At 40.4% G+C, this 18,397-nt stretch overlaps 1 protein-coding gene across 1 annotated transcript in view; it reads right to left on the reverse strand.

The window, feature by feature from the left end:
- Nucleotides 1-18,397, reverse strand: part of GPR158 (G protein-coupled receptor 158) — a 336,022-nt gene that overhangs the window by 155,067 nt on the left and 162,558 nt on the right. The window lies entirely within an intron of this gene.

Raw genomic sequence — 18,397 nt, forward strand, 5'->3', positions numbered from 1 at the left:
CTGATCTGATTTTGTATTGTTTCTTAATTCCATAAAGATGTTATCTATGGAGTTAATTACCTTCAAATTAGACAAAACCCAATTTAATTAACAATCGTTCAGCACACTATTGGATGATTACTCAGTTCCTTACGCAAAGTGGAACTCGTTCTTGGGTAACGTACCTAATTTTCATTTAGAAACACAAACCATGAGAGCAAGAAGTCTTGTAAGTATGTTAACATTTTGTCTCTCTCAGTGGCTCTCAAAATTTTTGTACTGGTGACCCCTTTCATTTAGCAAACCCCTGAGTGCGACCCCCCCTTATAAATTAAAACAACTTTTTTATATATTTAAACACTATTATAAATGATGGAGGCAAAGCAGGGTTCGGGATGGAGGCTGACACTTTGCGACCCACCATGTAGTAACTTCATGACCCCCCTCAGGGGTCCTGACCCACAGTTTGAGAACCCTTGATCTATCTAAATCAGTGATTCTCAGTTTTTTTCCATGCTGTGATCCCCTTTTCCACACCATGAAACCCTCTCAAATGTCCTTCTATTCAGCTGGATTCTTGCTGGGTTACTTGCCCCCCACCTGCAAATTTAACAATACAACAAGGGTATGCAGGTCATGACCCAAAGACACCTGTTTACAATCTCCAGTATGAGAGCTCCTGATCTATATACAATCTGTTTACATTGGCCAAGAACAGGGTTTTTTTTATTTTGACACTCCTACAGGGAAAAAAAGTGAAATGTTCACAGAAACAATTTGCACAAATTTCAAACCTTGAGAACACAATTAGGTTATGTCTACATTACACATTGCTTTCAGGGGCATGTAGTGTAACTATGACTGCACGCCACAGTGAAAAACACACCATGTCCGCACCACGGATATGTGTCAATGAAAGGCTCTGGCAGAGGGGAGGCAGCGCGGAAAGGCTAAGCCTTTTTCCTATTGCCTCCCCCCACAAAAGCCTTTTGCCACCGACAGAGCTTTCCCTGTGGCAGGGAAGGGTTCCAGACATGGGGAGCTGTCAGAGCCTTCCCCTGCTGCCAGAGCCTTTTGCTGTGGTGGGAAAGGCTCCAGCAGCAGGAAGCAGTGGAACAGTACAGTGCTAGTGTAAACAGGGGCATGGCTTGGCCAGTAGAGAAGGAGAAATATAAATACTTCAGGAACATACTCATACCCTTCAAGTGTACCTTTATTGTGCTGGCTTAATCCATGCCTCATCGTTTACACTGCTGTTTATACCCAAAGCTAGGGGTCTAAGTGGGTATGCATATTATACGCCACTGAACGAATCCTGCAGTGTAGATGCACTCCTAGTACATAACAGTTGAAGAAACCAAGGGAACTTCTGCAAAACTTGTCAGCGGCATAGTGGCAAGTTGGGAAGTGCATGAGTTAGGAGGAAGAATTTAGAGTCTGATTTAGGTCTCAAGGGATCTATCAGCAAACCTCTGTATGATAGGTACAGGCAGGCACTGACATTGCAGGTAATTCAGAATTAAATGGAGCAAAGTAGAAAGGAAAAGGAGAGCTGTAAACAAAAATAGTAAACCAAACTTGCTGGAAGTGCTAAATACAAACTCTAGGTAGGATTTAGGGGCTTCCATAAATAACTTTTGGAAAATTTGATGAAAGCACCAAGCAATTTAGTGTCAAAATAAATGTGACGCCTTTCTTCACTTTTCACAAGAGCTGAGAATTGTTCCAGTATCTTCCATTAAAATTACCCTCCTGAGCAATGTATGCAGTATGACTTGCATCTGTTGGTTCCTGCTCTTCATCCCAGAGGTGTTATATATGTATATGGCTAGTAAAGAACTTTTGGAGCCTTTGCAATGAAATTTGTGAAGTAGTAAAAAACTAACTGTAAGGATAATTCTCTCCTCTTCTTTTCAGGTGTGTGAGATATGTGCACAGACAAGCTAAGTCTGTAGGAGGTGAGCACAGAATGCATACGTTATGGGTCTAATCCTATTGTCTTAATCAGAGTTTTACCTTTGCAACTCGATAACATTGACATAATATTCTGATATTAGCAATAAGGCTGTCAAGCGATTAAAAAAATAATTGTGATTAATTGTGTGATTAACAGCATGATTAATTTTTTCAACAATAATAGAATACCTTTTATTTAAATATTTTTTGATATTTTCTACATTTTCAAATATAGTGTACAGTTCTCACTTTACTTTATTATTTTTATTATAAATATTTGCACTGTAAAAAACAAAAGAAATAGTATTTTTCAATTCACCTAATTCAAGTACTGTAGTGCAATCTCTTTATCATAAAAGTGCAATTTACAAATGTAGAATAATGTACAAAAAAAGTGCACTCAAAAAATAAAACAATATAAAGCTTTAGAGCTTACAAATCCATTCAGTCCTACTTCTTGTTCAGCCAGTCACTCAGACAAACAAGTTTGTTTATATTTGCAGGAGATCATGCTGCCTGTTTCTTGTTTACATCACCTGAAAGTGAGAACAGGCGTTCGCATAGCATTGCTGTAGCTGGCATCTCAAGATAGTTAAGTGCCAGATGCACTAAAGATGCATATGTCTCAACCTGCTTTACCTACCATTCCAGAAGACATACGTCCATGCTGATGATGAGTTCTGCTCACTAATAATCTAAAGCAGAGCAGACCAACACATTATCATTTTCATTATCTGAGTCAGATGCCAACAGCAGAAGGTTGATTTTCTTTTTTGGTGGTTTGGTTCTGTAGTTTCTGCATCAGAGTGTTGCTTTTTTAAGACTTCTGAAAGCATGCTCCACACTCATCCCTCAGATTTTGGAAGGCACTTTGTGAAATATATGGCAGAATGCAAGTAAAACAGAAGACACATACAATTCTCCCCCAAGGGGTTCAGTCACAAATTTAATTAACTCATTATTTTTTAACATGCGCCATCAGCATGGAAGCATGTCTTCTGAAATGGTGGCCAAAACATGAAGGGGCATACAAATGTTTAGCATATCTGGCATGTAAATACATTGCAATGCTGGCTACAAAATTGTCATGTGAACATCTGTTCTCACTTTCAGGTGACATTGTAATTAAGAAGTGGGCAGCATTATCTTCCATAAATGTAAACAACCTAGTTTGTCTTAGCAATTGGCTGAACAAGAAGTAAGACTGAGTGAACTTATAGGCTCTAAAGTTTTACACAGTTTTGTTTTTGAGTGCAGTTATGTAACAAAAAAAATCTACATTTGCAAGTTGCACTTTCACGATAAAGAGTTTGCACTACAGTACTTGTAAGAGGTGAACTGAAAAATACTATTTCTTTTGTTTATCACTTTTACAGAGCAAATATTTGTAATAAAAATAAGATAAAGTGAGTTATCATGGAGTTAATAGAGGAGGTATCTGAGCCTCTAGCTATTATCTTTGGGAAATCATGGGAGACGGGGGAGATTCCAGAAGACTGGAAAAGGGCAAATATAGTGCCCATCTATAAAAAGGGAAATAAAAACAACCCAGGAAACTACAGACCAATTAGTTTAACTTCTGTGCCAGGGAAGATAATGGAGCAAGTAATTAAAGAAATCATCTGCAAACACTTGGAAGGTGGTAAGGTGATAGGGAATAGCCAGCATGGATTTGTAAAGAACAAATCGTGTCAAACTAATCTGATAGCATTCTTTGATAGGATAACGAGCCTTGTGGATAAGGGAGAAGCGGTGGATGTGATATACCTAGACTTTAGTAAGGCATTTCATACGGTCTCGCATGATATTCTTATAGATAAACTAGGAAAGTACAATTTAGATGGGGCTACTATAAGGTGGGTGCATAACTGGCTGGATAACCGTACTCAGAGAGTAGTTATTAATGGCTCCCAATCCTGCTGGAAAGGTATAACAAGTGGGGTTCCGCAGGGGTTTGTTTTGGGACCGGCTCTGTTCAATATCTTCATCAACGATTTAGATGTTGGCATAGAAAGTACGTTTGTTAAGTTTGTGGATGATACCAAACTGGGAGGGATTGCAACTGCTTTGGAAGACAGGGTCAACATTCAAAATGATCTGGACAAATTGGAGAAATGGTCTGAGGTAAACAGGATGAAGTTCAATAAAGATAAATGCAAAGTGCTCCACTTAGGAAGGAACAATCAGTTTCACACATACAGAATGGGAAGAGACTGTCTAGGAAGGAGTATGGCAGAAAGAGATCTAGGGGTCATGGTGGACCACAAGCTAAATATGAGTCAACAGTGTGATACTGTTGCAAAAAAAGCAAACGTGATTCTGGGATGCATTAACAGGTGTTTGTAAACAAGACACGAGAAGTCATTCTTCCGCTCTACTCTGCGCTGGTTAGGCCTCAACTGGAGTATTGTGTCCAGTTCTGGGCACCGCATTTCAAGAAAGATGTGGAGAAATTGGAGAAGGTCCAGAGAAGAGCAACAAGAATGATTAAAGGTCTTGAGAACATGACCTACGAAGGAAGGCTGAAGGAATTGGGTTTGTTTAGTTTGGAAAAGAGAAGACTGAGAGGGGACATGATAGCAGTTTTCAGGTATCTAAAAGGGTGTCATCAGGAGGAGGGAGAAAACTTGTTCACCCTAGCCTCCAATGATAGAACAAGAAGCAATGGGCTTAAACTGCAGCAAGGGAGATTTAGGTTGGACATTAGGAAAAAGTTCCTAACTGTCAGGGTAGTTAAATACTGGAATAGATTGCCTAGGGAAGTTGTGGAATCTCCATCTCTGGAGATATTTAAGAGTAGGTTAGATAAATGTCTATTAGGGATGGTCTAGACAGTGTTTGGTCCTTCCATGAGGGCAGGGGACTGGACTTGATGACCTCTCGAGGTCCCTTCCAGTCCTAGAGTCTATGAGCACTGTATACTTCATATTCTGTGTTGTAATTGTTTTTCTACATTTTTAAATATATTGATTTCATCAAAAATATTTAATAAATTACAATTGGTATTCTATTGTTTAAAGTGCAATTTAAACTGTGATTAATTGTGATTAATTTTTTTAAGCGCAATTAATTTTTTTGAGTTAATCACATGAGTTAACTGTGATTAATTGATAGCCCTAATCTGCAATATTCCCTACATTTAGTGTAGGGACTACCCTAGGGAATCTCTCACTTTTCATAACAATAGTGTAATGGGATGGCAGTGTCCAGGAACCCATATAGGACATGGGTCTCTCTGTGGAGCCGCATCCTAAATGCAGGTACTAAAGCCCTGGAAAAAGTACTAGTGACTCATGCAGGTAAGTGCATTTTATTACCTCCAACCAGGATATAAGAGGAGATGTAGTCTCATTCTGACCCAGAGAGAAGTAAGAGATGGGAGACAGAAGCTCCCATGGGGCAAGAGAAGGGAAGCTAGAAACAACCAGACTTGGGTCAGCTGAAGAATCCCACAAAAGTGATCTCACCAATTATTAGCTACCCAAGAGGGACCAGAAGTCATTGCCACCAAATTCAGCATCGACTTTAATTTTGTTCCAAAGTCCATTAATCTGGGAGACTTTCTGGACCTGAGAATTTCTCATTTCTACATATCCCATATATGTAATTCTGCCTGTCAGCATTCTGGGAGCTCTGCCAGAATTAGGGTCAGAGTGAGGCAAAAGAGTAAATCTCTATTTACTGAACTTCTGATAGACCAATGAACAACCAGCAGATCCACATCACTCCTCTTCTCTATCATCTTCCCTACATTCCAACCATCCTCACATCCAAATTAAAAGTACACTATTGGTTTTCAGAGTTTGCTATGAGCTAGCTCACCCTGCCTCTGACCTCATCTCCACATGTTCTCCAAGCTCTCATCTGTTCTTTTCTTATTTCCTATAGATAGGGGTCACCTTTCACTTGTTCTACCCATCTAGCTAGAAGTCTCTCCCTTCTTCTCAAGCACTTGATCATCTCTTTAATCCTCACAGTTCTGGTTTACAAGCAAGCCCTTCCTTAATGTATTCTGTATTGTGGCCACTATATAAATAACAATAAAATATTTTAATATCATAAATCAAGGATGACTAATCTGAGCCTGAGAAGTATCCAGAATTTACCAGTGTACATTGCTGAAGAGCCACAGTAATATGTCAGTAGCTACTCATCAGCAAACCCGCTCCCAGCATCTCCCACCCACCGTCAGCCTTGCCAATCAGCATCTCCCCCTCCCTCCCTGCACCTCCCAATCAGCTGTTTCGTGGTGTGCAGGAGGCTCTAGGGGGGAGGGGGAGGAGCGAGGGCATGGCAGGCTCAGAGGAGGGGATAGGAAGGGGTGGAGTGGGGCAGGACCTGTGGCAGAGCCACGGGTTGAGCAGTGAGCACCTCCACGGCACATTGGAAAGTTGGCACCTGTAGCTTCAGCCCCGGAGTCAGTGCCTATACAAGGAGCCGCATATTAACTTCTGAAGAGCCACATGTGCCCCAGAGCCATAGGTTGGCCACCTCTGTTATAAATGCTGAAAAAACAGCCTTTACGCATTTATCAGAATTAAGACATTTACATTTTTATTTACATCAGATATTGGCTATGGATTGAAAGTTTTGCATGATGTAAAAACTGAAACTATTATAATTTTTTCTTAAATCTTTAACCCTGACAAATTGTCAAAAATATTTTTTAATCCATGTTCTCAAGCATTTATTTATGTAAGTTTTGCTTGGATGTTTTTTTCATGTCTGTGCATGTCACATGTTATAGAGATAACAGCTGACAAACAGTTGCATGTTACAGCAAATATCACAAGGATATGGCTTAATAATGAAACAGCATACCTTGGTTTAGCCATATCCGGTTAAATGATTCCAGTTGTCTTAAAGAAAGGTCATTAATATGCATCTAAGGCACTGCTTGCTTTGAGTAATTATGTGATGAGTATCTTTTGACTTAAGAAAGATTCTTCCCTACAGTTAATCCGCAGATGATATATATTGGGCCTGGCTGAAATTTTCCAGAATTTGACAAAACGTTTTCCATTATCGACAATTTTCCCCCTCACAAAACATTGCCACTTTTATACTTTTACACACAGTCTCTCTAAAAGACATTCCTATTTATTGTCACGGCTGCCAATGAACAAGAAATTTGTTGGGGCGGGGAATTTAAACCCAACCTATCCCCCAGGTTACATAACCTGAAGCACTGCAAGACGGCAACATTTCCCTCTGTGTATGTGCAAAAATGAAGAGTTCCACCTTCTAGCCTCTGACTATGCAACATCCACTCAAACTGAGAGCAGCTCAAGTGATGCATGAAACGTGAACACTTCACTGCAGCGCTGGCAGGAATGGGGCCCCTTGTGCCACACTCTTGTGCTGTTACGGCAACATCCTGGGCCCAAACATGGCTCCAGCAAGAGACTGTTCTGCTCAAAAGTGGCACTGGCTGGGACCATTGAGAAAAGAAAACAGTTCAGTGAGTAGGCAATGACTGGGAGCCAGATCCTCCTCTATTTAAGTTAACCGGAGTTTTCTCTTTAACATCAATGTGCACAGGACCAAGCACATAGAAACTACTGAAAGAGTTAGAAATAAAGAGAGAATAAGGAAGGGCCTGTCATAAACAGATAGTAGGAGTTAATAGAACAGAAGTACTTTATATCTCTTTTGCCTGTAAAGGGTTAACAAGTTCAGTGAGCCTAGCTGTCCCCTGACCAGAGGACCAATCAGGGGACAGGATACTTTCAAATCTTGAGGGAGGGAAGTTTTTTTTTGCGTGTGCTGTTAGTTTTTGGTTGTTGTTCACTCTGGGGGCTCAGAGGGACCAGACGTGCAACCACGTTTCTCTCCAATCTCTTTGATACAGTCTCTTATATGTCCAGAATAGTGAGTACTAGGTAGATAAGGCGAGTTAGGCTTATGTTTGTTTTCTTTATTTGCAAATGTGTATTTGGCTGGAAGGAGTTCAAATTTATATTTTGCTGAAAGGATTTTAATTTGTACTTGTATACTTAGGCTGGGAGGGTATTCCCAGTGTCTATAGCTGAAAGACCCTGTAACATATTCCCTCTTAAAGTTACAAAGATAATTTTTACTGTTTTTTCCTTTCTTTAATGAAAAGCTTTTCTTGTTTAAGAACCTGATTGTTTTTTTATTCTAGTGAGACCCCAGGGGACTGGGTCTGGATCCACCAGGGAATTGGTGGGGAGAAAGGAGGGAAGGGGGAGAGAGAGGTTATTTTCTCTCTGTGTTAGGATTACTTTCTCTCTCAGGGAGAGTCTGGGAGGGGGAAAGAGAAGGAAGGGAGGAGGGTGAATTTTCCTCTCTGTTTTAAGATTCAAGGAGTTTGAATCACACAGTGATCTTCCAGGGTAACCCAGGGAGGGGAAGCCTGGGAGAGGCAACGGTGAGGGAAAGGGTTTACTTTCCTTGTGTTAAGATCCAGAGGGACTGGGTCTTGGGGGTCCCCGGGCAAGGTTTTGGGGGGACTAGAGTGTACCAGGCACTGGAATTCCTGATTGGTGGCAGCACTACAAGTACTAAGCTGGTAATTGAGCTTAGAGAAATTCATGCTGGTACCCCATCTTTTGGACGCTAAGGTTCAGAGTGGGGAATTATACCATGACAGGGCCACAGAGAAGAAAAAGACTAAAGGGACAGTGGAAAGGAAGGATAAATTGAGTGAAGGGAAAATAAAAATTTAGCTGAAAGGAAAGGGAGAAGGAATAGAAATGAATATGAAAGAGTTATTGAGAGAATGTGTGAATATTAAATGGAAAAATAAGAAGCTTAAAGTGGCAGCATCAGTATAGAAGTCTTGAACAGATGAAAAAGGTTGGTCTTAAAAAGGGAAATATAAAAATATAAAGGAATTTCAAAAAATTAATCTGCAGGGGAAGAAAAATCCTAATCAAAACTGAAAGTATGAGGAAAAGGCACCCACTTACTGTGGACAATAAAAAAGAAAAGAAAAAGTGGAGTGAAGAAGGAACAAAAGTGTATTTATTTTTATTGGTTTACTACCAAAATATTATCTATCATGAGTATTTTCACAAACAAACAGATATCTGCACAACCCAAAACACACACACAGGTACCTATTTAGATACATATATTAATAAATACAGAGAGAGAGAATGAACAGATGCATACATCCATGTATTCACAAACAGAAAGTGACGTGGGAATAATGTGTCTTCCTAAGGCACAAGCTGACCCATCAGTTGTAAGCTCTTTAGGATAAAGACCTGTCATATGCCTAAAATACCTAGCATGTTTTTTTTATATATATATACACACACACACACACACACACACACACACACACACACACACACACACACACACACACACACACACACACAGAGATCTGCATTAATGTTGCAACATCAAGCACATAAAAGTTAAGAAATGCCAGAATTAAGGTTGTGTGTACAATTTTAAATCAACCCCTTTGTGCATATGCCATCTTCAGTTATATGATCTCATTATCTCATAGCAGTTTTTTCTCTATTCACCCTGAGGCAGACTCCCACCATAGGAAATGTCAGGCCAAATAATTAAAGTTCAGCAAAGTTATAAACCTGAAAACAGTCTTACAACGGGAAGTCTTGAGCAATCTTCTAAACTTCTAAAAATATTCTAAAACATCAGAAAAGAGTATGCTCCATCCTAACGAACTGAGAAAAGAAATATACAGCACACATTTTGGAGACCTCTGAGCAAGGTTCTAGGCACTCTGAAGCTTTTCAACCAATGTCTCGAGGACTCTTCATTATCTAGATAAACACATAAGGGAAAATAAATAGCCTCAGTAGTGATTTGCAAAGAACTTCTCTCTCAATTACTCTATTGTGAATTATTATTAGCTCACTCACAATCTAGTTTTAATCCTGAAATTGAGGTATTACCAGGATCATCACAGAAATATTCACCAATAGCTGCTAATGATTTTTCTTCTTCTTTGTATTTCATCATGTTAAACATTTCCTATTCTTACTGTTATGTGAAATGTAATTATCCAATCAGTATTTGGCCAACACATCTGGAAAGTGCGAATCCTAAAATAGTTAAACTTGGTGCCTGTTCTGCAGTACTTTAGGAATCCAGAAAAACCTCAATATATTACATGAAACCCGGAATGGTAATCAGCACGTGAATGAGTTATGACTGGCATCAAACCACTTGGCAGAACTGAAGATGCCAGCAATGAAGCCAATTCCGAGGACACAAAGAAATAGACTTTTAAAATCTCCACAGCATATAAAGCAATAAAACAACAAATTAAGGAAATGTTTTTTTAAGGTTTCTGAGGTTTTCTTTGCCTCCCCAGTGATGTTTACAGCACTGAGCACACTGCCCTCATTTCAATGCATTATAAATACTAACATTAAACAACAATGAGAATATGGTAGAATGCTAACTAAGGCAAATGCAGAAATGAAAAGTCAGTCCTGAAATAACTCAAAACTCTGATGATGGACTCTAGAAAATGGCTGTATATCAGCACTTATTCGAGAATCTCCTTTCTACTCTGTTGCTATTTTTGGCCTGCCAAGATTAACGCCTGAACCAAGGCCTATTGATGGTCAATGTACTTTTAATTTAAGTGAGAGTCCTACTTTAATTTTCTCATTACAGCCTTTCTGTATAGTTTATTTATTGAAGATGGTCACTCACTGCCCCACTAGAGATCAAGGACTTTGTCTAGGTACTATCATCTACAACAAACGCCATTATTTGTCCCTGCAGCAGATGAATACTGAATGCTAAGAGAACCCAGGGAAGCCATAAAATGCACACATTTACATCTAATTTTGTTGCAGGTTTCTAGATATTTTGGGGAGATTTGATTATATTTCATTCTTTGTCACACAAATGCATGTTTCCCCTATGCTTATCGCTGTATGTGCTCATGTGAGTGGGAGGGTTCTCATATTTCACAGACACAACCACCATTAATTTGGAATGTACATAAGGTTTTAACCAATACTTATACCTGCGATCTGTGCATGTACTTCTAGCATATTCTATAAACTCAAAGAGTCTCATTCTATTTTGTAAATCATAAAATGGGCTCCCTACTTATTTCGTGAACTATAGTTATAAAGCAAATTTCCCAAACTTGCTACAGCATTAGCTTATTCCCCCTTCTAGAAGTATGTCTGAAAACATTTTCCTGATAATGTCATGGTAGCATTCCCTAAATTCACACACACACACACACACACACCCTTAGAATACGGCAGACATTTTACAGAACAAACTACTGCTTCTGCTTCCAGTGACCATATACTAGGTAAATTAGGAGCAATTCTAGCAACAACACAGTGTGAGAGTGAAATGAGGTCCACTACTGCCACAAAGACTCTGCCATCGACAGCCCTAAACCTGGGAAAGACATACATATGCACTTAATTTTATGCTCACGCTGACTCTCACTGAAGTTGACAAGACTCTTCACAGATGTGAGCGGGGTCTGCCTGTGTGAAATCTATTGCAGAATCAGGACTTAAACGTATATATAAGAGCAAGATTCTGGGATTCTCCCATCTGCTGTGGCCCTTTTCTGCTGCTGCAGTAACATAGGAGAGGCATTAGAGCAGGGTTTCTCAAACAGGGGTCGCCGCTTGTATAGGGAAAGCCCCTGGCGGGCCAGGCCGGTGTGTTTACCTGCCCCGTCCGCAGGTGTGGCTGATCGCGGCTCCCACTGGCCGCGGATCGCTGCTCCAGGCCAATGGAAGCTGCTGGAAGCAGTGGCCAGTACGTCCCTCTGCCCGTGCCGCTTCCAGCAGCTCCCATTGGCTCGGAGCAGCGACCCGCGGCCAGTGGGAGCCGCAACTGGCCGGACCTGCGGACAGGGCAGGTAAAAACACCAGCCCGGCCCGCCAGAGGCTTTCCCTGAACAAGTGGTGACCCCGTTTGAGAAACTCTGCATTACAGCTCTGGAACCAGCCGGGCAGAATTCTTTCTGGTATAGGTTTTGGTATACAAGTCTCCCACCAGAAGCACTAACATAAGGGACATGTCAGCAGGAGGTGAATATAAGGGGTGGAGTAAGGTTGCCAGCCCTCCAGGATTCTCCAGGAAATAAAGATTAATCTTTTATTAAAGATTATGTCATGTGACAAAACCTCCAGGAATACATCCAATCAAAGTTGGCAACCATAGGGTGGAGTAGACAGATCCCCAGCATAAACTCATAGAAATGTAGGACTGGAAGGGAGCTTAATAGGTCATCTAGTCTAGTCCCCTGCAACGAGGCGGGACTAAACCTTGCCCAGGGACCCCCAAGACCCAGTCCCTCTGGATCTTAACACAAGGAAAGTAAACCCTTTCCCTCACCGTTGCCTCTCCCAGACTTCCCCTCCCTGGGTTACCCTGGAAGATCACTGTGATTCAAACTCCTTGAATCTTAAAACAGAGAGGAAAATTCACCTTCCCCCCTCCTTCTCTCTCCCCCCCCAAGACTCTCCCTGAGAGAGAAAGTAATCCTAACACAGAGAGAAAATTAACCTTTCTCTTCCCCTTCCCTTCTTTCTCCCCACCAATTCCCTGGTGGATCCAGACCCAGTCCCCTGGGGTCTCACTAGAATAAAAAAAAATCAGGTTCTTAAACAAGAAAAGCTTTTCATTAAAGAAACAGTAAAAATTATCTTTGTACATTTAAGATGGAATATGTTACAGGGTCTTTCAGCTATAGACACTGGGAATACCCTCCCAGCCTAAGTATACAAGTACAAATTAAAATCCTTTCAGCAAAATACAAATTTGAACTCCTTCCAGCCAAATACACATTTGCAAATAAAGAAAACAAACATAAGCCTAACTCGCCTTATCTACCTAGTACTCACTATTCTGGACATATAAGAGACTGTATCAAAGAGATTGGAGAGAAACCTGGTTGCACGTCTGGTCCCTCTGAGCCCCCAGAGTGAACAACAACAACCAAAAACTAACAGCACACACAAAAACTTCCTTCCCTCAAGTTTTGAAAGTATCCTGTCCCCTGATTGGTCCTCTGGTCAGGGGACAGCTAGGCTCACTGAACTTGTTAACCCTTTACAGTCAAAAGAGACATGAAGTACTCCTGTTCTATTAACCCTTAACTATTTGTTTATGACATTATTCCTTTCTCAATGTTATACTTGGCATTTGCCCTTATTGAATTTCATCCTATTTATTTCAGACTATTTCTCCAATTTATCAAGATAATTTTTAATTCTAATTCTGTTCTCCAAAGTGTTTGCAATTCCTCATAGTTTGGTATCATCTGCAAACTTTGTAAGTGTACTCTCTATGCCATTATTCAAATGATTTATGAAGATATTGAACAGAACCAGACCCAAGACAGATTCCTCACGGACCCCACTTGATATGCTCTTCCAACCTGACTGTGAACCGTTGATAACCACTCTCTGAGTATAGTTTTCCAACCAGTTGAGCGCCCACCTTATAGCGGGTTTGTCTAGGCTATATTTGTTTGTCATGTGAGACAGTATCAAAAACCTTCCCAATGTCAAAATGTATCAAATCTACTGCTCTCCCCATCCACAGGGTTTGTCACCCTGTCAAAGGAGGGTATTACTTTGGCTTGACATGATTTGTTCTTGACAAATCCATGTTGACAATTCCATGTCACCTTATTTTTTTCTAGGGGCTTCCAAATTGATTGTTTGATTATTTCCTCCATTACCTTCCTCGATACCAAAGTTAAGATGACGGGTCTATAATCTCTTGGGTTGTACCTATCCCACTTTTTATAGATAGGTACTATATTTGCCCTTTTCCAGTTCTCTGGGATCTCTCCCACCCTGCAGGAGTCCTCAGTGCTAATCATTAATGGCTCAGAGATCTCTTCAGGCAGATTCCCTTAAGTAGTCTAGGAAGTATTCTGTCAGGCCCCGTTGACCTGAAGACAACTCACTTGTCTAATTCTTAACTTGTTCTTTTCCTCTTTTGGCCTCAGATCCTACCTCATTTACATTGATGTTCACTATGTTAGTCGTCCAACCACTGTTAACTTTTTTTGATGAAAACTAAAACAAAACAGACATTTCACATTTCAGCCGTTGCTGCATTTTCTATTATTGTCTTTCCCTCCTCATTGAATAATGGTCCTACCCTATCCTTGGTTCTCCTTTTGCTTCCTATGTATTTATAAAATGGTGTTTTTGTTATCCTTTATGCCCCTAGATAGTTTAATCTCTTTTTTGCCTTGGTCTTTGTAATTTTGTTCCTACGTGCTTGTGTTGAGGATTTTTTGCTATCCATTCTTCATAAACTGACCTACTTTCCACTTTTTGTATGACCTCTTTTTTGAGTTTCAGGTCGTTGAAGACCTCCTGGTTAAGCCAGAGTGATCTCTTACCATATTTCCCATCTCCCCTATACATTGGCATAATTTGCTCTTGTGCTTTTAAAAATGTCTCTTTAAAAAACTGCCAACTCTCCTGAACTCTCTTTTCCCTTAGATTTGCTTCCCACAGGATCTTAACCTACTAATTCTCTGAGTTTGCTACCATCTGCCTTCTTGAAGTCCACTGCCTTTATTCTGCTGTTTTCCCTCCTACTATTCCTTAGAATCAAGAAATCTATCATTTCATGATCATGTTCACCCAAGCTGCCTTCCACCTTCAAATTCTCAACCAGATTCTCTCAGTCAGTATCAAATCTAGAATAGCCTCTGCCCCTAGTCACTTTCTCCACCTCCGCAGGTAGCACTGTAAAGATTCAAGGCAGCTGGGACATGTTGTTTTAATGTAGGCAGCTCTCCAGGCCCGTCCAAGTTACTCCAAGGCCCAAACCAGCTCTCACTGCAGCAGCCTAGATTTGGGAGGGCACAAAGCTGGCTTAAAGCCACCTTCACCTCCACTCCTTCTGGGCTGCAGAGCAGCTCAAACCCTGACCCAAGTTTCAAAGTGATGACATTTTAAAATTTTTTATTTTCTCTACTATAAGACTATTATATAACTAAATAAAATTTGACCATTTATTGTTAGTGTTTGCTAATTAATTCTCAGTGCTGGAAAGAGAAAATGGGGGAAGTTTCCCTTTATCAAATGTGATATGGAAGCAGAAATATGTGTGTGTCAGATATGTTTGTTTTAATTTCTCTGGAACTAAACTCTCTCAGAGATTATCGAAATCCATACAGGGCTCTTGGGCACAGTATCTCAGATTAGGCTGTTTACCAATGAGTGACATCTCATTTAAGAAAGGAGTGAGCCAACCCCAGTGGAAAAGCAGAATGGTCCCCCTCATCTTCATAAATCCAACACTGGGCACAGAACACCTTTCCAACTACGAGCTTGACCCAACCTCTAATTGCTATGTTTTCTCATTGATTTTGCAGTGACTACACCAAGCTCCAGCAACGCATAACATCTGCCAACATCTTGGATATCTTACAAATGGGCTTCACCCTGGGTCCTGGCATGGAGACAGCCCAGTTAGCACTACTAGATGATTTCCTCCTCACAACGGTCACTGGCTCAGTGCTTGTACTACTCAGCTGCTCTGCTGCTTTCAACACACCAACCACAAGGTATGGCTAACTGGCTGGAGTAGGCAGGTTAGTGCTATCATGGCTCAAATCAGTTCTCTTCAGCAGGACTCAGAGGTAATGGGCAGCTGTTCCCCCTTTCCCTCAAAACTCTCACTCCTAGAGTCCCTATAGGCACCTATCTTGTCTCCTGCATCTTCACTGTCTACATGAGATCACTTGGACAGGATGTGGACTATGCTAAAGATACCCAGCTAAAGATCTCATTTTCTGAAAACAACACAACAAACATCCCAATGCTTGCAAGAGATCAGTCCTTGGATGAAGAACAGTGGGCTCAATCAGACCAAAGTGACGCTGACTCGAAGAAGAAATGTTTCAAAGAACTAGCTGAGATGCTGGTCTCCACTCCCATCAAAGGCAGCTGTCACCACTTTATCAAAGAAGTGCAAAGCTTCAGGGTCCTGCTGGATTCATCAGTAACCCTGGGTGACCAGGTAGCAACAACACTAAACACATTCTAATGTGGCGCAGAATTCCAATAAGATCATTTGTAAATACTTCAGTCTAACATACACGCCACTCAGGTCAATGTTTTGACTTAAGGCAGATCAAGACTCAATGACTATGCAATTCTGTTGCTATTTATAAATCTTATCTTGGCCCTTCAGAATCTTCTCAGTTTTTATGTTTTTGCTCTAGGAACATTTTCTTTTACACTTCTCCCAGATATATCTCTCTTATCGTCAGACTTTACCAGCCTATCTATACTAGCTGACTTTCAGGTCAGACAGTTTTCATCACAACAGCACTCAGACTTCACAGGATTCACACCTGGAATTCATCTTAAGGCTAATGCCTCTAACATTCTCCAAACGTGTGTTGTAACTCCCTGAGCCTTGTTTCATTTTTGTTGCATTTAGATTACAGGGCTAAGTTGCCTTTGAATCAATGTCTTTTGTTCTGTCACTTGATAATCTTCCCTACTTCTGGCATTAGCTGTCTCTCACTGTTGGTTTTTGACATGATTTGGCAGACAGAGCTGAATCTAGCTGAATAAAAGTAGTTCTTATAAAGAAGAGAGCATTCTCAAACTCAAGCTCCATTACGTTAATTCAGAGCAGTTCAGAGTGATCCCAGAGAACTGAATTTGTAGGCCATTAAGTTTCAGCATATGCCGGTACTAGTGATCATGTTTGTTGATATCCCTAAATATATATTATTCTTCTCTTTTGTGTGTTTTGGGGATTTGTTTTTATAAAATCATAGAATTTATTTTGCATAGTCACATTCAAGGAATTAAATCCTGATCTCCATAACAACTCACTCTGCATGGCAGAAATAACAAAGCATCACTCTCAGTCCATTAAAAGATTCATGCAAAGCCTGGAGAGAAATAAGTATCACAAAGTTGTACTTTGTCTGCTCTCATCTCCAATGAGAAATCAGTTCATTACCACTTGACTGTGACACGCAACATGAATGAAACAGTGAAACAAAAAGAATCATGCAAACTTTGGAACAACAAACTGAACTATTTATACCACATACATACATACAGGATATAATGTAATGAGACAAGACAGATCTCTTTGTGGCTCCATATCAGGACTGACCTATTTAATTACCCACTGATAGGCTGACCCAGCAGATACCCCATACAAAGTGCAGGATGGCTTCAAACAGACATGGGAATCTCAGCCTTTCCTACCATTAAAAAGGGCCCCTATTCTGCTGCTATTCCTTCTGCAGTGCTTGTTACTTTTTACTTAAGTGAACATATACCACCACACTTGTACACCAACACAAATATGAAGTAAGAACCTGGATGTTTTGAACCTGGCAGTCTTGCAGTCTACCCTCCAGTTCACTTGAGAGTTCAGACTCAATAATGCAATCAACCCATCCATGGTACACATGTGCACCACTTACATATTTGGGTGTTTTGTTCCAGTGGTTTCAGGTATATTTAAAACAGGAGAAGGAGTTTCTCCTCTAAAGATTGCAAACAAGGGGAAAAAATATAATATAAGAAACAAAGTCGGCTCATTAAGTAACATTGTGCGGAACCACTGAGAGAGATCTATAAATGGAATGTATTGGATGGTTACATTTATTCAGACTCCTTAAGGCCATGTCTAGTCTAGCACTTATGTCAGCAAAACTTAAGTTGCTCAGGGATGTGAAAAAACCACCCCCATGAGTGACATGAGTTTTTCCATCATAAGTACTTGTGCACATAGTGCTGTGTCAGCAGGAGACACAGCTACCGTCACTCATTGAGCTGTGCCACTGTAAACTTCTAAGTATAGACATGGCCATAGGGTACTACTCATGCCACATTCAGGCCATGGTTCCCTAGAATCTAGCTTTTTTTTTTTTTAGTAGCTTTAAAGAAATAAAAGCAATTGAGCATCTATGACTACGACACTACAAGGGGAAAACTAAACCAGTTTCAGGCTTTGTCTACACACAAAAGGTCCTGTTAGTTTAACTATACCAGCATAGCTAAAACAGTATAATCCCCTAGTGTCGACACAGTTAAACCTGTATAAAGGTGTTTTATATCTATATAGCAATTTCTGTACAGGACGTGGAATATGCCATGCCAGTAAAAGGCACCAACATACAATATAAATGTGTTCAAACTAGGAGTTGGACTGGTATAACTACTCTCTTAACCTAAATAGTACACCAGTACAAAATTTGGGTGTAGACTAGGCCTCAGCATCATGCAAATGAGATGATGGGCTCATTACCATTTAAAATAGTGTGCATTCTGGGAATCAGAGTATATAAATTGATTAGCAGCTTTCCTGATATTCATCAAGTCTCTCCCCTTGTGGCAAAACAGGATAACATGCCAAGCATTCACCTCACGTATTTTCAGGAAGCCTGTAGAAGTTATATGTTATGCACATCAGACAAGTGACCAGTTTCTCAGCCCCAACCATCTCTAATAACCATTTTGCA

The sequence above is a fragment of the Gopherus flavomarginatus genome, chromosome 2 (genome assembly GCF_025201925.1).
Source record: "Gopherus flavomarginatus isolate rGopFla2 chromosome 2, rGopFla2.mat.asm, whole genome shotgun sequence".
Taxonomy (NCBI): Eukaryota; Metazoa; Chordata; order Testudines; family Testudinidae; genus Gopherus; species Gopherus flavomarginatus.